Source organism: Dermacentor albipictus, unplaced genomic scaffold (genome assembly GCF_038994185.2).
Source record: "Dermacentor albipictus isolate Rhodes 1998 colony unplaced genomic scaffold, USDA_Dalb.pri_finalv2 scaffold_18, whole genome shotgun sequence".
NCBI lineage: Eukaryota > Metazoa > Arthropoda > Arachnida > Ixodida > Ixodidae > Dermacentor > Dermacentor albipictus.
In genome coordinates this window covers 5,718,515-5,737,853 of record NW_027225572.1, presented here as the reverse complement: position 1 = coordinate 5,737,853, position 19,339 = coordinate 5,718,515, and the positions used below count along the sequence as shown (strand labels likewise).

Sequence of the window (19,339 nt, the reverse complement as noted above, 5' to 3'; positions counted from 1 at the left end):
AGTGACGGCGGATCCGGATCATGAGACGGAAATAATCAGAAGTATAAGAATGGGCCGGGGTGCGTTTGGCAGGCATTCTAACATCATGAACAGCAGGTTACCATTATCCCTCAAAAGGAAAGTATATAATAGCTGTGTCTTACGAGTAGTCACCTACGGGGCAGAAACCTGGAGGCTTACGAAAAGGGTTCTACTCAAATTAAGGACGACGCAACGAGCTGTAGAAAGAAGAATGATAGGTGTAACGTTAAGGGATAAGAAAAGAGCAGATTGGGTGAGGGAACAAACGCGAGTTAATGACATCTTAGTTGAAATCAAGAAAAAGAAATGGGCATGGGCAGGACATGAAATGAGGAGGAAAGATAACCGATGGTCATTAAAGGTTACGGACTGGATTCCAAGGGAAGGGAAGCATAGCAGGGGGCGGCAGAAAGTTAGGTGGGCGGATGAGATTAAGAAGTTTGAAGGGACGACATGGCCACAAATAGTACATGACCGGGGTTGTTGGAGAAGTATAAGAGAGACATTTGCCCTGCAGTGGGCGTAACCAGGATGATGATGATGATGCTGTGGCAATCAATGTAGGCGTAGCTTTCCTTGCTAGATGCTTTGATTCACGATAGTTAGCGGTTATGTTGACGGCGAAAGCTTAATTTCTTCCCATTTAGGGCAACACCAGAGTGGTGAGTTAATAACCTTCGACGAGGCTACGTCGAGTACCAACCCGGCCACTATACGCCGATGAGGACTCAGTGGGAAAGTATTACGCTGCTATATCTGACCCTACAAGATAATCCGGCGCATTGGTACAGTCGAGTATGAGGTGATGCCAGACGGCATTTCACAATCACAGCGGCGCCCACTCACGACCTAAAATAGTCCACGTTGTGCGGCTTAAGGCGTTCTACTAGGGCTAAGGAACCTTGGGACCGTCCTAAACACAAGACTGCCCTTTGTTGTATTGTTGTTTTGCTTGATTAGTGTCCTTAGGTTCTAACTCTCCGGTTTAGTTTGCAGCATCGGGACGATGCTTTCTGAGAGCGGGGCATTGACACGTGTACTTCTTTGTCATTTCCGGGGGACCGCTTTTCACCGTCTAACAAATGTTATAGTACAGTGCAGGACGCACCTGCGTGTAGCGGAAGCCCTCCGAATGTTATGGATCACTCTTTTTGCTGTGTGGTGTCACTGAACCTTGCGTAATCTGATTTCATGTATACGTGACGCGAATGGTGTAGACCTTTCTGGAAGACGCGCGGGCACCAGTGATTATTCTGGAACCTTCGATGACTGATGTATAAAAGCCGAGGCGTTCGACACGTAATTCAGAATTTCGCCGATTGCGGACTGTGTTCGGCGTGGTCGCCGTTCTTAAATGGTGGCCTGTTCGTGAGGGCACAAATTCGGCCCAATAAAACACTAGTTTCGCAACTCCCAGTTTTGCTGCTTTCTTCACCGTCACTACCACGTGACAAGAGAATGGCATAGTCACAAGTCTCGTATGGGTGCTGCAACGCCATGGTTTCTTTTTTTTACTGTTTTTGGTTGGCGTCGGTTTTACCCTTGACAATGAGTAATTCCAACCAGATAAGCTTTCATCGAATTCTTGATTTCAGATAATGGCATTTGCAAACGATAGCGCTCGCACCGCTAGTCCTCTCCAGATTATACGCACCACCTCATAATTAGTGGGGCCAACACAGTGATTCGTGCTTCATTGCTGCGGCATTCCGCTTCCTCTTTATTTTCAGATTCTCTTCGTGGACGCTTCAGTGCGTCTTTCCTTCGTTTGTGCACACGCTGAGCTATATATATTGTTTGAATATGGGTATGATTTGGTGCTGAACTGACGCCACGTAATTACTGGTCTTTTCCCTGAAAATCAGAATTACCAATACCTCTGTGGTAATATTGACGCCTACATTTGTCGCTTCGTTATCACAGATATTTGCAAGCGTCAGTATATCTATCTTATTGTTCGCTAGTAGCACTATGTCGTTCACGTACATCAGTGCAGGGAGCTTCTGTTGCACCATTTGTCCATTACGCACGTATGATAAATGAAACCCTAATTCACTCTTTTGCACGCGCCTTTCTATGCCCTCAACATAAAGAATGAACAGCAATTGAGTTAGAGGACATCGTTGCTTCCGTCCGTGGGAATTCCCACCACTTCGATAGCTTTTCGACCTTCCCATACAACTGGTACTCCGTTGTCTCGACATATTTTATGTGTCACACACACACACAAACACACACACACACACACACACACACATATATATATATATATATATATATATATATATATATATATTTGTATGTATGTATATCATCATCATCATCATCCTGGTTAGGCCCACTGCAAGGCAAAGGCCTCTCTGATACTGCGGCAACTACCCCAGTCATGCACAAATTCTGCTCATGTCGTCCTTGCAAACTTCGTAATCTCATCCGCCCACCTAACTTTCTGCCGCCCCCTGCTACGCTTCCCGGCCCTTGGAAGCCAGCCCGTAACCCTTACTGACCATCGGTTATTTTCCCTCCTCATTACATGTCCTGCCCATGCCAATTTCTTTTCCTTGATTTCATCGAAGATGTCATTACCTCGAATTTGTTCCGTCACCCAACCTGCTCTTTTCTTATCCCTTAACGTTACACCTATCATTATTCTTTCCATAGCTCGTTGCCTCATCCTCAATTTAAGTAGAACCCTTTCCGTAAGCATCCAGGTTTCTTCCCCGTACTTGAGTAATTCTAAGACAGCTGTTATACACTTTTCTTTAGAGGGATAATGGCAACCTCCTGTTCATGATCTGAGAATGCCTACCAAATGCACCCCAGCCCATTCTTATTCTTCTGGTTATTTCAGTCTCATGATCCGGATCTGCCATCCCTACCTGCCCCAAATAGATGTATTTCCTTACCACTTCCAGTGCCTCGCTACCTATTTTAAATTGTTGTTCTCCTCCGAGACTGTTAAACATTACTTTAGTTTTCTGCAGATTAATTTTTAGACCCACTCTTCTGCTTCGCCTCTCCAGGTCATTGAGCACGCATTGCAATTGGTCCCCTGAGTTACTAAACAAGGCAGTATCATTTTCGGATCGCAAGTTACTAAGGTATTCTCCATTAACTTTTATCCCCAATTCTTCCCAATCCAGGTCTCTGAATACCACCTGTAAACAGGCTGTGAATAGCATTGGAGTGATCGTATCTCCCTGCCTGACGCCTTTCTTTATTGGGATTTTGTCGCTTTCATTATGAAGGACTATGGTGGCTGTGGAGCCGCTATAGATATCGTTGAGTATTATTACATACGGCTCGTCGACAATCTAAATCACTAAGGCCTTCATTACCGCTAAGTTTCCGACAGAAGCAAACGATTTCTGGTAATCAATGAAAGCTTTATATAAAGGTTGGTAATATTCCCCCCATTTCTGTATCACCTGATTGATAGTGTGAATATGGTCTGTTGTTGAGTAGCCTTTACGGAATCCTGCCTGGTCCTTTGCTTGACAGAAGTCTAAGGTGTTCCTGATTCTATTTGCGATTACCTTAATAAATAGTTTGTAGGCAACTGACAGTAAGCTGATCGGTCTATAATTTTTCAAGTCTTTGGCGTCCCCTTTCTTATGGATTAGGATTATGTTAGCGTTCTTCCAAGATTCCGGTATGCTCGAGGTCATCAGGCATTGCGTATACAGGGTAGCCAGTTTCTCTAGAACAATCTCTCTACCATCCTTCAACAAATCTGCTGTTACCTGATCTTCCCCAGCTGCCTTCCCCCTCTCCGTGGCTTCCAAGGCTTTCTTTAGTTTTCCCGGCGTTATTTGTGGGACTTCAAACTCCTCTGGACTATTATTTCTTCCATTATCGTCGTGGGTGTCACTGCTACTGTAGAAATCTCTATAGAACTCCTCAGCCACTTGAACTATCTTATCCATATTAGTAATGATATTGCCGGATTTGTATCCGAACGCAGACATCTATTCCTGCGAATTCCGACTTTCTTCTTTACTGCTTTTAGGCGTCTTGCGTTCCTCAGAGCATGTTCAATTCTATCCATATTATACTTCCTTTTGCCAGCTGTTTTACGCTTGTTGATTAACTTCGAAAGTTCTGCCAGTTCTATTCTAGCTGTAGGGTTAGAGGCTTTCATACATTGGCGTTTCTTGATCAGATCTTTCGTCTGCTGAGATATTTTACTGGTATCCTGCCTAACGGAGTTACCACCGACTTCCATTGCACACTCCTTAATGATGCCCACATGGTTGTCGTTCATTGCTTCAACACTTAGGTCCTCTTCCTGAGTTAAAGCCGAATACTTGTTCTGTAGCTTGATCTGGAATTCCTCTATTTTCCCTCTTACTGCTAACTCATTGATCCGCTTCTTATGCACCAGTTTCTTTCGTTCCTTCCTTAGGTCTAGGCTTATTCGAGTTCTTACCATGCTATGGTCACTGCGGCGCACCTTGCCGAGCATGTCCACATCTTGTATGATGCCAGGGTTAGCGCAGAGTATAAAGTCTATTTCATTTGTAGTCTTGCCATTCGGGCTCCTCCACGTCCAATTTCGGCTATCCCGCTTGCGGAAGAAGCTATTCATTATCGGCATATGATTCTGTTTTGCAAAGTTTACTAATAACTCTCCCCGGCTATTCCTAGCGCCTTTGCCATATTCCCCCACTGACTTGTCTCCTGTCTGCTTCTCTCCTACCTTGCCACTGAAGTCGCCCATAAGTATAGTTTATTTTGTTTTGACTTTACTCATCACAAATTCCACGTCTTCATAGAAGCTTTCGACTTCCTGATCATAATGGCTAGATGTAGGCGCGTAGTCCTGTACGACCTTCAATTTGTACCTCTTACTAAGTTTCACGACAAGACCTGCCATCCTCTCGTTAAGGCTATAGAATTCCTCTATGTTACCAGCTATATTCTTATTAATCAGAAATCCGACGCCTAGTTCTCGTCTCTCCGCTAAGGCCCGGTAGCACAGGACGACCCCGCTTTTTAGCACTGTATATGCTTCTTTTGTTCTCCAAACTTCACTGAGCCCTATTATATCCCATTTACTGCCCTCTAATTCCTCCCATAGCACTGCTAGACTCACCTCACTAGATAACGTTCCAGCGTTGAACGTTGCCAGGTTCAGATTTCAATGGAGGCCTGTCCGGATCCAAAGATTCTTAGCACCCTCTGCTGCGTTGCAGGTCTGTCCGCCGCCATGGTCAGTTGCTTCGCAGCTGCTGGGGACTGAGGGCCGGGTTTGAATGTTGTGTTCATACCGGAGGTTGTGGCCAAGTACTGCACCAGGGTGGCCAATCCTGCTCTGGGGAAAGATTGCGTTACCGGTTCTGGTCACAGGGATCAGGCCGCACTCCAGGCTTGTTTAAGCAGTTTTATCAACACGCGATTTTCTTTTATAATCCCGTGGAAAGTTGCGCAGCACCGGGATTCGAACCACGGCCTCCTTGCACGCGGGGCGCATGTTCTGCCTCTACGCCACCGCTGCACCTAGATATATATATATATATGTTTGTGTGTGTGTGTGTGTGTGTGTATGTATGTATGTATGTATGTATATCTTGAAACAATTCAAACTCGTTCATCCTTCCTTACGCCGGACAAAAAGGTCTAACTTTTGGTCCGGCGTCAGGAAGGATGAATGCGCTTCAATTGTTTCAAGATTTGGATGATTTCGAGAGAAATTTGCGACTACGGGAGTACTTTCATGATCGAAAAGCTACAGAGCGGGGTCTTGATCAGCTACCTGAACTCACCGAAAAATCATTAACACCTGGCGAGGCACGCGACAAATACTTGGACATGTATATTTGTGAGGTTCAAAAAGACATTATAAAAGAGTACGAGAGGCATCGGCCCATCCTCAGTAACCTCTCAAAAGAGGAAGAGCAAGTGCTGCGAACCCTACGTGATGATCAAACAATTGTCATTAAGCCAGCGGACAAGGGTGGTGCAGTGGTGGCATTTGTCCGGAGTGTTTACATAGCCAAAGCTTTCCGTCAACTGGACAACTCTAACTTTTACACAGAACTCCCAAGCAATCCTACCGAGAAATTTGAAAGCGAAATAAAGGATGCCGAAATAAGGATAACCGAAAAGACTTTCAAGGCATCGATACCAAGAAACTCTGGCCCCGGCCGTTTCTACCTACTACCAAAAATTCACAAAATAAACAATCCCGATCGGCCTATCGTTTCCAGTAATGGAACAGTGACCAAGAAAATATCCAGCTTTATTGACGGTCTCATTAAGGACTTCCAATATTCATTCCCCTCGCACAATAAAGACACAAATCACTTCCTTCGGGAGGTATCAAACCTGACGGTAACGGCGGGGGATTACTTGGTCACTATGGATGTCGCATCTTTGTACACTAACATACCTCAAGCCGACGGCATAGCTTCCGCAGTTTCAGCTCACGCGGGCTCCAGCAAACCTAGGCAATTAGATAAAGATACAGTTGAGACTCACCTAAATGTAGTACTGACATATAATCACTTTGAGTTCGAGTACATGCATTATCTGCAAATCAGCGGAACCACCATGGGAACGAAGGTGGCGCCAAATTAACGAAATATCTTTATGGCATCTTTAGAAATACCCTTCCTCGCAAACTCGGCCGTAATACCAATATTTTATAAGCGATTCCTGGATGACATTTTCTTTGTGTGGGCCGACAATGAAAATCTGTTGGACTTCATTTCCTATTTCAATTCTCTGCACCCCGTCAATCTGCTACTACCCACAACTTCTCCCAAGATAGTATTCACTTCCTCGACGTCACTCTGTCACTGAGTGGCGGTCGCATTTCCACGTCCCTATACAGAAAGCCGACATATCGTCAGCATCATCTGCATTTCTATAGTAGCCGCCCCCATCAATGAAAACCAGCATTCCCTACTCTCTGGCCCACAGATACAGAAGAGTCTGTTCCGACTCTGCACAATTTCAGCGACACGCCGAGGAACTGAAATCTGCTCTCATACGCAAAAAATATTCTCCGAAAATAGCACACGATGCCTCTGAACGCGCCCGCAGCTTACATCGAGCACATATATTTGGAGAAAGGGTAAGCAATACCAATACACAATCAGATCCAAACTTGGTCCTCACATACACTACCGGTGCTCCGTGGGTCAATGTCATTCTCAACCGCCATTTCAACATCATGAAACAGAGCATCCGACTCGCTACTATCTTCAAGCAGCCGCCTCGGGTTGTGTATAGAAGAAACAAAAATTTAAGGGATTTGTTAGTCAGGGCGAGGACACAGAAGTCAAACACGCCCAAGGGCTGTTGACCGTGTGGGAAACTTCGTTGCAAGGTATGCCGCTACATGGCAACAACAGACCCGGCTGAGGCATCGAACTCGTCCTTCGTATATAAAAATGAAAATCTCGACTGTGATTCTAGCAACGTCGTGTACAAATTCGGTGCGAGGTGGGTAAGCAGGAATATATCGGACAAACAGAGACCCCTTTCCGCCTGCAATTCAACAATCACCGCGTGCATGTGAAAAGTCTACCGAATTTACCCTCCTCCAGGCACATTTTGCTGCCAGATCACTCCTTTGAAAGCGTAAGCGTTGTGCTCTTGCAGTCTGGTTTCCAACACACACGCGCACGCGAGCATACAGAATCTTTTTTCATCCATAAATTTGGAACGTACGCTAAAGGAATTAATGAGAGTCTGGGGCGGCTGACATGCTCTGGGTTATGCAATGAGAGTGCATGGGAATCGCCAATACATGTTCTGTGCTCTAAAATTGAGACGCTGGCCACTACTTGCTCGTCCCTCCACATGCGCCTCAAAGGGGCGAGCGGAAAACCAATAAATTCAGTTTCCTGCACCCTGTCGGTCAAGTGGTCATCCTGAGTGACCTATTGCCCCTTCTTGGAATCCGCACGAGCTGACTTGATGTCAGTTGTCGGTTAAACGTTCAAAAACTGGACCACAAGGAGGTTATTTACCTCGGCTCCCTAAACCTAAGCCCAGGGGCGCACTTGCTTTGAGAATCCCACGCATATATTATTTTTGGAACTATATATTTTTTTCGCACTATAGCTGGACCAAGGAGTTGCCGGAACGGGCCGTGCCTTGTATATGTGTACTGTGACACTGTGTTTCTTTCTACAAGTTGCCGCTCTTCTGTCTTCCTTCTGGGTCCCTTCTCTATTGTTCCCCCCGCCACCCGATTCAACTTGCCCTCTCTCCCGCTACAACGGCAGCACGCGCACTGGTGCTGCGCAGCGACCGTTTTCTCCCTCCTTGCCTCGGGTCAGCGGGAAACTAGCTGCCGCTGCTTCCCGCCCCCTTCACTCTCCGACTTAAGCCTCCCTCCTCCTGTGTGCTTTTTCCATTTCTTTCCTTCGTTTTCTTTCTTTTTTTTACTGACCTTCTTGCTCTACATACATGGGACTCCGCCTTCCTCTTGCCCTGCATAGTTGCCAAAGGCAGCTGTAGATCTGTAAAAGCGCCGAAAGTCACTCACTGTCACAACTGCCCCTCTCGGTTTGATGTATCTGAGAATGACCGGGCGCCCGGTCTGCTGTCTTCACTACCGGGCGGAACTGCCATTTTTTGTAAACCCTGGTGACGATTGGTCCACCGATCGGATCGAAACTGTTGACATTACATACTTGATCCGTTTACCTTGTAGCACCGCTCAAGTGTATATATATGTACACACACACACACACATATATATATATATATATATATATATATATATATATATATATATATATATATATTGTTGCAAGCCATCTCATACATGGTTTCCAACAAGCCATGTCTCTATGGAATGTCGGGAACCTCAGCGTCATCTGCACCTTGTGAGACCAACTGCTTGACGGAAATCACATTCTTTTTGGAAAGACGTAATTTCATGTACATGAAATTTTGGAGAGAAAAAATGACTGTTTTGTGTCCGAGGTCTGATAAAGCAAGTAGCCCCTGTAGCTTCCAGGGCGTGCCAGTTCTTGTACGTACATTGAAAGTTGTGGTTTAAGACACTGCCCTGGCTATAAAAATTTCCAATGCCTGTTTGAGGGACAGTCAATGGAATGTTGTATGTTTTAGCGAACACTTTAAAAAAAACTTTGAAAGTTACCTATGGTATATATCACAATTCTGGTTCATGGGATGGTCTACTCAAATCAGCGGACAATACACGCACAAAAAGTTGAGATTCAAAATCGGCTAATTAATAAAAATGCCCTAATGCATTAAGTTTTGAACTAATCACATTATGGCGCAAATTGGTATATACAAGTTGTAGGAGTGGTGTTCGCAAGGCAGATCCATTTGGAACGAATTTTGAAGAAGACGCCAGTTTCGATATATATATTCCAGAGCTTTGCGGAGAAATGTAGTGGCGTTACAGTTAATTTCTTAAGAAAACATCGTTTATTGCGCTGAAGCACACAATTAACTGCAACGCCAATGAATTTCTCCGCAAGCTTCGGGAATGTACATGTCGAAGCTAGTGGCGTCGTGAGAATTAGCTCCATGCGGATCCGCCTTGCGAAGTCCACTGCTAGAATTTGTAAATTTAAATATCGGTAATAAGATAATTAGCTAAAAGTTAATAAGTGAATGTTTGTTAATAAGTCGACTTTGCATTTCAATTTTTTTGCATGTACTCTCCGCCACTACGAGTAGACGGCCTCATAAGCTAGTGTTGAGCTTTCTACCACAGACAACCTTCAAAGAATTTTGAAACTGTTCGCTGAAACACCCTGTATACACAAGAGCACCGCAATCATAGAAATTTCTGTTTACCACGGTCAACCAGCCAAGATATAGAGTTAAAAAAAATGGTCTCCTGGACGCAATAACGTGAGCTTTACGGGTGTGAACAACACACTTCCATTACATCATGCTCACTACAACAAATCACATTGGAACAAGATCAAGAAAGAACAATAAATTGTCGCGAACCCAATTCGCATGGTTCATCATCAGCATCATCATCATCATCATCATCAGCCTGGCTACGCCCACTGCAGAACACAGGCCTCGCCCATACTTCTCCAACTACCCAGGTGATGTGCTAATTGTGGCCATGTCTTTGAAAACTTCTTAGTCTCCTCTGTCCACCTAACATTCTACCGCCCCCTGCTACACTTCCCTTCCCTTCGAATACAGTCCGTAACCCTTAATGACCATCGGTTATCTTCCTTCCTCATTACATGTCCTGTCCATGCCCGTTTCTTTTTCTTAATTTCAACTACGATGTCAATTATTCGCGTGTGTTCCCTTACACAATCTGCTCTCTTCCGATTGCATCACGCTACACCCATCATTCTTCTTTCCACAGCTCGTTGTGTTGTCCCCAATTTAAGGAGAACCGTTTTCGAAAGCGTCCAGTTTCCTGCCCCATAGGTAAGGACTGGTAAGACACAGCGGTTATACACTTTTCTCTTGAGGGATAATGGCAACCTGCTGTTCATGACCTGAGAATGCCTGCGAACACTGAGATTTAAAAAAGATTAAAAAGGTTCGTCCAGTACTCAAAAACGCAAATTCATATTCAGTGATTGCAACCGATGGTTGCACCGGAGATTGCAACCGATGGACCCTCGCACCTCGACTGACAACTCACTGGTTCAAATAAAGGTTCATTATGAACCATGCCATAGTGGGAGACTGCGGATTGCTTTTCACCACTAGGGGCTCTTTAACGGGCCCCCAATGCACGGGACACGGGCAATTTCGCATTTCATGCTCAATCGAAATGCTGCCGCCGCAGCCGGTATTTCATCCTGCGACCTCGGGCTTAGCAGCACAACACCATAGCCGATAGGCCACCGCGGCGAGTAGAACAGTCTTATATAGACATAAAAGTAAAACGACAACAGATGTTCTAGAAGCCTACGAGATAAAGAAAAAGAGGAAGAGGTTTGCCAGCCATGCCTCCTTGGCGCTTCATGATACTTCTATGACTTCTTTAGATATGACTTGAGACTTTGCAAATTTTTTTGGTGTGTGCATAACCAAAAATGTTCTGTGTTTTTACCTACTCCTTTTGATGACGTATGATTTCTAACCTTTCGAATAAACCTTCAAATTCCAGTCAGCTCTGTGTCTCCCCTCTTCTCATGCTCTTGCTTTTTTGTCCTAGTAATTCGCGCTACCCATTAGTTTTCCCTTACACTGACCCTTGCACTGTCCACTAGTAGCGATATATCATAAGGACAAATCAGCCGAAGACCCTCGGTTGCACTTTAAGCTTATTACGGATGCAGCATCAATCAAAAACCTAGTTTACTGTTTGGCTACGGTGAAGCGCGATAGACGGAGGACAAATGCAGGCGAGACAGACGGGACGATGACCTGTGCCTCACCTATTTGGAAACAGCAGTTTGATTTCTTGTGTAAAGATTTCATCTGGTCCTCTTGAAGCGGCATTAGGGATATTTAAAAGTTCTTTATTTAAAGAGAGAGAGAGAAAGAGAAGAACGTTTTCTTCTGAGCAAGCGCAGTGTGTACCCTAAGTGGGCCGCCTCTTTATTCTAGGTAGCCGCAGGCCATGGCCATCTCGCGTGCCCGTTCGATCAGGCTGCGCTGTTTTTTCGGGTCGGGGTCTGTTAGCTTGGTCACCCACTGATACGTCGGTAGTGTATGTCTAGTATGCCATGTTTTTGTACACAATCCTATACCATATGACACAGGGTGTCTGAGATATCACAGTACTTGCATATACATGAGAGCTCAGATGTTGAAATGCGGTGAAATGGGTAACCGTGAACGTAAGAATTGGTTCGCCATTTCCTAGAGTGTTACTGCTTCTTCCCTGCTTAGGCTGAGGTGAGGTGTTGTGTAAGTTCTTCTGTCTAGCTTGTAGTGTTGCAAAATATGGGAGTAGTTTTTCCCTACTTCACCCTTCCTCCTTAGCGCGTCCAGTGAGAAAGCTCGGCGCACGTGAGTTTGGGCACATGCGTCAGCTGCCTCATTCGCCAGCAGAGACTAGTGACCCGGAGTACAAATGATGTACATATATAGTACGTGCTTCTTCGCCGTGGTTCTGACGATGTGTAGGGCTTGCCTGGAGATTCTCGCTCTCTTGAAATTTTGGCAAGCCAATTGAAAGTAATTAGTAATATTGCTCCCTGCCCTTACGTTGAAATAGCCAAGGCTATTGCCGTTTCTTCTGCCGTGACTATTTTTCTTGTGGAGATGCTAGCTGTAGTTCTCTCTTTGCCCTTGCTGTCAACAACGCTGATATTAATCGCTGGAGTTCTCAAATATTTCTCTGCATCGGTATATCGTGTGTCGGGATATCGGCGGTAGATTTTCGGAGTCTCTATTCTGCCTACTCCCTTCAAGGTGGGTGCAATGCATATTTCTTGGAAGGGGAGCTACAGGGATGTACTCTCGAATCGCCTCTTTGATTACCCTTTTCTCGTGGCGCCATTGCATAGCCTCAGTATATCCTAATCTCATCAATGTTGTCGTACCTCTTTCAGTCAGTTGGGACATTCAATTTGGTTGACTGCGCGCATCGACTAACTCCTCCAGGTGTTGCGTAGACCTAAGCGGAGTAGTCGTTCTGTGCAGGCGCGTTCGGAGATTCCGATGACAACGTTTATTTATTTCCAATACCTTACAAGGCCCAGAGGCCATTCAGTAAGAGGGACGAACAAGGATATTATAAGAAACGCAAATCATACAGGTCAAAAAGTGAAAACATTGCACAGGGCTAGTACTAAAAAACAGCAACAAACATAAGATCAAAGTACACAAAATAATTGAGGTATGTAAATACAGCACAGATGTCGTACACATGACTAAAGAAACAAATAAAGCAGGGCTTTACAAAAACACAATAGAGAAAAAGCACGACAGTTTCTACAAGAGAAGGGTTAAGTAATGATATCACTTGAAAGTGTTCGCGCAGGTGATCATCGAATGATTGGTGGTTGCATATGGATGCAATATTAACGGGAAGATCATTTCAAAGAACGACGGTGCGTGGAAGGGCTCATGAGTTGAAGGCTTGTGTTCTTCCATATATGTGCTTGATGCTGTACTGATTATGTAAACGGCTATAAATGCGGGACATCGCTTCGAGGTATAACGCAGATTGCCTGGTGCAGTGGCGATATTTATGAAATAAGCATAAAAGAGCGATTGAAGGACGAATATGTAATGGTTCAAGAGAGATATCAAGTTTGTGCTGTGTTATGCTCGAAAGGGGACTGCAGTTACGTGTAAGGAAGCGAGCGGCGCTATATTGTACGGATTCTAGCAACTTTATTAAGTAGTTTTGATACGGGGACCATATGGATGGTGAATATTCTGCTGTGGCCGCACAAGTGTTAGATAGGCCAGTTTTCGAACACTCTTAGGGGAATTCCGCAGGTTCCGGCGCAGATAACCCAGTGTCATTGATGCTTTCGTACAAGTGGTGTTGACATGCGTGGCCCATGAAAGATTAGGCGTGAGATGAATACCCAAATACTTGTATAATGATACCCGAGACAGTACCCTGCTATCTATGAGATACGAGACGTTAGAATTGGTACTCTTGCGGATGAACGAGATAACCTTGCATTTATTTAAGTGAAGTATCATTTGCCATTTATTACACCTACTGGAAATTACGTTAAGGTCACTTTGGAGTGCGAGATGATCATCCATGGAATTAATGGAGTGGTAAATGTTGCAGTCATCAGCAAAGGGTCGTAGACGAGAAGATATAATAGTGGGAAGGTGATTAATGTATATGAGAAACAATAAAGGGCCAAGAATGCTGCCTTGACGTACACCTGAAGTTACGTCACAGAGCCATGAAGTACTATTGCTAACTGCTGTAAACTGTAGGCGGAAAGAAAGTTACGAATCCATGACAGTGTAAAAGAACCTAGGAAAATAGTAGATAATTCTGAAAACAAACGGGAATGTGCAACGCGGTCAAACGCTTTAGCAAAATGTAAAAAGATGCTGTCAGTTTGTAAGTTAGCATCCATGTTAAAATGCAAATCAGCCACAAAATATAGCAGTGGAGCACCACAAGAAAATCCTTTTCGGACGCCGTGCTGTTCAGGAAAAAGGAAGGAATTATGTTCGAGGGGTCTGTAAGCGTGAGAAGCGATAATGATCGAGTAATTTACAGCAAATGCATGTCAGTGAAATTGGACGGTAGTTACCGGATGAATGTCTGTTTCCGCTTTTAAACACAAGGATGATCTTGGCAATTTTGCAGTCGGTAAGGAGCAAGCCAGATGATAGTGATTGTTGGAAAGGGGGGCAACAAATTTGACTGCGAATTGATGCACTGCATTTTAATATTTTAGAGTTAATGTTGTCAACACCAGCACTTGTAGAAATATTTAGGTTATTAATGAGTTGAGCGATACCTTCAACGGTGACATTAATAGGGGCCACATATTGCCAGTCAAGATCAGGTACAACGGGTATGTTGGAATGATATTCCCTTGTGAATACTGATGCAAAGTACCTGGTAAATGCATGGGGGCATTCAGTATCACATAGTGGTAGGTGGCCAACATTGGTCAGTGAAATATGATTACTAGCACTGTCGGGAGATATATTGCGCCAAAACGTTTTGGGATTAGATGCTAAAAGAGAGGGGAGGTCGTGAGAAAAATATTTATGCTTAGAAACGCGAACAGCAGAACAATAAGACTTTAAGCATACACTATATTTATCCCAAGCCGATGGTGTGGACACAAGCTTTGCCTTTTTTAGAGACGTTTCTTTTGATTTCGATGACGACGAAGAGTTTTTGTGAACCATGGTTTAGATTTGTCATTTGAGATAGAAATCAAGGGAATATGTTTGCATAATAGATTATTTATCATGTTTTTAAAAAGCACCCAGTTGTGTTCAACAGACGTATCCGAAAATGAAGACAAGAAGGTTTGAATGGAAAAGGCATTATTCCTATTATTCGTTTCTTTATAATCGGTTCCATTATAATCGCGAATTTGTCTGGTTGTAGTACCTTGAAATGCTAATTGGACATTACGTTCTGAATGTGGTGGTCACTAAAACCATCGAAGTACAGAACTTCGCCAATCGTTTCAGGTGTAGTGCAGAATACAAGATCTAAAACGTTAGAACCGCGAGTTGGTTGATTTATCATCTGAAAAAAAAAGAAGTATGAAGTATGGCTGATAAGCTCCGCTGAGTTGCGACACGAGATTGACCAATGCTATCAGTCAATGTGCGGGAAGTTAAAGTCACCAACCAGGTAAATAAATTCAGCTGGGCATGTTTGGATCGCAGAAGTAATACCGGCGTGAAGTTTAGTAATGAAAGAAACATCAGAATCTGGCGGTCGGTAGAAGACGCCAACCAATACCTTTACAGTTGCCGTTGCACAGGCGGCCCACACTATTTCCAGAGAAGAATCGCTATGTAGGTGTTATGATGCAAGCGCTTTCATGATGGCGATAAGGACACCGCCACCTCTCTTAACGGAACGATCGCTCCTGCATATGTTATAGCTAGTTTGGTTAGGGAAAAGTGTATTGCCCATTACACCTTTATGAAGCTAGGTTTCTGTCAGTGCCACAATATCGCTTTAGTATCATCCAAAAAAGAACACAGTGCCGCGGGATCCACTTGTTGTCCAGGTGGTAGCGTCGTCTGTATAGAGGGCTATATTCATTTCAATATTTTTGGTAGTGGCAGCATGGCTATAATAAATAGTAGAGGAGAGATGACTGAACTTTGAGGAGTTCCTTTTTCTTCCTTTCCAAACTTGTGCGACTTCAGGCTACCCCGAGCAAATGTCGCTGTTCAGCTGGCGATGAAGTTTTGTATGGAGCGGTGTGGCCTTTTGCCAGAGTGCGTATCCTGGAGGTTCTTCGGCACTGCGTCGTGAGAGACGTTGTCAAAGGCTCCTTTCACAGCCATGGCCAGGATTTCGTTCTTGCTGTGCTTGCCTGGATGATGAATGACGTCCTGCTTTAGTTGCAGCAGAGTATATAGAGTCGATAAGTGGAAGTCAAAGCCATACATAGCGCCGGGCATGTACCCGTTTTCATCCATGCATGGAGTCAGTATTTTAACATACTGACTCCGGCAATTTCTCGATGTCCACTGATCTTAATAAAACTTCAAATATATGTTCTCTTCTACATTCTGATTATCAGTGCCAAACAATATGGCTGCAAGTAATTTAGTTTTCTCTAAATTGAATTTTAAAGATTGGTTGCGTTCAGACTAAACACTTTTTACTGGCCTCCATGTGTTTGTCGCGTCAGAAACTACACCTCCAGTGTCGCTGAAATCACCGCTGTCTAGTTCGGAAAATCTGTAAAATCTCCCTGTGTCGTCAGGAGACAGCATCAGTTTCGATTCTTTGGCGTTAGCGCCACGCGTACTGCGTCTTTAGCATACGTCTTGCCTGTTTGCCTTATGGTTGTGTATGATCTGACGTCATCGACTGATCGTGACGTCAGACACAGCAGCTACCACTTCCGCTTTCGGTATCTTGTATATTGGTCGTTCGTTATAAAAAAATATTGATGAATTTCTGAGGAAATTGAACCAGCCTGCAGGAGACGGAACTGTCACTGCCATATGAAAATTTCAATAATCTCATATGGTTAAAAAACGCCCAAGTTGAATTTTAAGGACTATATGCTTGAGCAGCTTGCCTGCGCATGATGCTAGTGATATGGGCCGCATGTTTCCTATGCCCAGTGGCTTGTTTGGCTTCGAGACCATGATACCCTCCGAGTGTTTCCAGATTGATGGAATTGTTGCACTTGCCCAGCCTTCGTTTATTGTCTTGAGAAGGTCTTCTGCCGCTTTCTTGCTAAGTTTGTGGAGTACATTGTTGTTTATGCAGTCTCTACCTGAGGTTGTGTTTCGAGTGGGCTTTCCCTGTGCCGCTTCCATTTCTGCCTCAGTGAATGGGCGATCAAGTTGTTCATTTTGGTTGCCTGTGTAATCTAGGTGCATTTCAGAAATTAATGTGCCTTGTGTGCCTCCTGTCAGCTTCTCCTTGAGTTCTTGCAGGATTTCGTCGTCTGAGCCTCCGTGATTGTGGAGAAGCTGCCTCAGGTTTCTTCATTTTTGTAGCAGTTTTTATGTTAAAAAGGTTTGAACTTGGGTGCCGTGGTAATTCATTTTAACTTGCTAACTCATATTACTGACTGGACTTAGACGAAGAAGCATGTAAGCCAAACACGGCGCTACTTCCAACTTGCGTTTATTGAAGGGTTACAGAATATACACAATAAGAACGCACGATAGAAAAAAAAATAATATTGCCACCAACGTGATTTGTATGAAATCTTGAGGCCCCATATTTTTTTTTGTGCATCTCGTTTTGTCTGGACACTACGCTTTCTTTCCTGCCGAAGTTCCCACTTATAAGGTTTCTCATATACCGCAGCACGTCGTCTCCTTCGAAGATTTACCGTCTTCATCCCTATAGCCATTTGCGATTTTTTTAGTTGGTGCTCCTAGTATTGTTATATGGCTCCCAAATCTTTTTTTTTGCGTCTTTGTCTTTTTTGTGAATATCATGCGCTCAACGTTGACTTGTTCTAGTAACGTTTGCTTAAGCTCGTTCGCTCGCCAGATTTTCCCACTACATTTTTTATTAAGGCAGTTCCTCTCCTTCGTGTAGTCCAAAATGTTTTACTTTCCTACGATCCCCAGAAGACGGCTTGCACTTTTTAAAGATTGTATGATTTATTGTCCCACAACCTGCCTGGTATTCTCTTTCCACTCAAACAATTTGTTTGCCGTGCTTGTCTTATCTTCTACTGCATGAAGTCTATCAGTTCCTTCTATTGGAAGAAGGCTGTCGGGAAAGCCTCCATTTCCTTCTCTATGATTTTTGAAATGCGTTTTTTTTTCATTAATTTGTAAGTACACTGCTGCTGTTCTTTTTCGTCGGGCGGCGGTATCTCTGCCAAAGTTTAAGTTATATATATATATGCATATATATATATATATATATATATATATATATATAACAACTACCGAGACTACCTTTTCTCGTTCGTCTCGTCCTTTGGTCTAGCCCTTCGTAAACCATTTCTTAGAGTTTGGCGCAGCCGGTACGCGACTGCATCTTTCCGCATCGGCACTCTAGCGGCCCCTGGCACTTATTGTCATGGCTAACTACTTTAAGGTTCTTTTAATCATAGTGCTTCAGTAAATCCGTCCAAATCCTCGATGTGAGCATTCATATCAGCTACTACTATCACCAGGCCTGGTTTTAGCACTTCGAACATGGTCAGTCAATACATTATTTTGAATCCTGCTATCGGTACCTGCCCATAGGCAACCTACTGCCAGCCACGTTGTTTATCCTTCCCATGTGCCGATAATCCACAAATTATCCCTACGTGTATATTTTGCCCTTTTCTACTTCATACCTCGCCTAAAGACCATCCCTACATCTTCACTTTTCTTTGACACAGCCATCCTAATCTTCCTTCTAATATAAGGATGTCGGTAGGAGGTGTCTGCTCATAATAACATAACTTAGATTTGTCTCTATCAAAGAGTACTCACCTAAGCAAGTGGCATATGCTTATTAACATGAAAAAAACACCGTTCACATGCGTTTCTCGAGAACAACTCATGACTTCTGTTACTCTTTAAATTCAACCATGATAATATCAGTTCAGGAGCACAAACAACTCGGCGTTTATTTCACACTTGTTCTTTCTTGGAGGAGTCACATTCATCATATCACAACGAAAGCATACCTCGTTCTTGGTTTCCTGCACAGAAATGCAAAAAAAAAGTTGCTACTGGAGACAAAGGTACGATTGTACAAATCAAATGTCCGACCTGTCCTGGATTATGCTTGTGCTGTGTGGGATCCGGGGTCGGCACGTGACGCGAAAAGTTTAGAAAGAATTCAAAGCCTAGCCATTCATTTTGTTTATACAAATGACACCAGTAATTTCAGTGTTTCAAGAGCAAAAGAAAGACTCGGTTGGGAACCACTACAGCAACGCAGGAAATATCTAAGAATGAAACTCTTTCACAACTATTCCACCCTCGAACAGGTATCATCATCATCAGCCTGGTTACGCCCACTGCAGGGCAAAGGCCTCTCTCATACTTCTCGAACTACCCCGGTCATGTACTAATTGTGGCCATGAGGTCCCTCCAAATTTCCTAATCTCATCTGCCCACCTAACTTTCTGTCGCCCCCTGCTACGCTTCCCTTCCATTGGAATCCAGTCCGTAACCCTTAATGACCATCGGTTATCTTTCCTCCTCGTCACATGTCCTGCCCATGCCAATATCTTTTTCTTGATTTCGACGAAGATGTCAATAACTCGCGTTTCTTTCCTCACCC

At 44.0% G+C, this 19,339-nt stretch overlaps 1 long non-coding RNA gene across 1 annotated transcript in view; it reads right to left on the bottom strand.

Annotated features, from left to right (window-relative positions):
- Positions 1 to 5,122: 5,122 nt before the first annotated feature.
- Positions 5,123 to 19,339, bottom strand: part of LOC135908761 (uncharacterized) — a 54,348-nt gene continuing 40,131 nt past the window's right edge. The window contains exon 3 of the long non-coding RNA XR_010566413.1: positions 5,123 to 5,335. This is a non-coding gene — a long non-coding RNA (uncharacterized lncRNA). The remainder of the gene's footprint in view (positions 5,336 to 19,339) is intronic.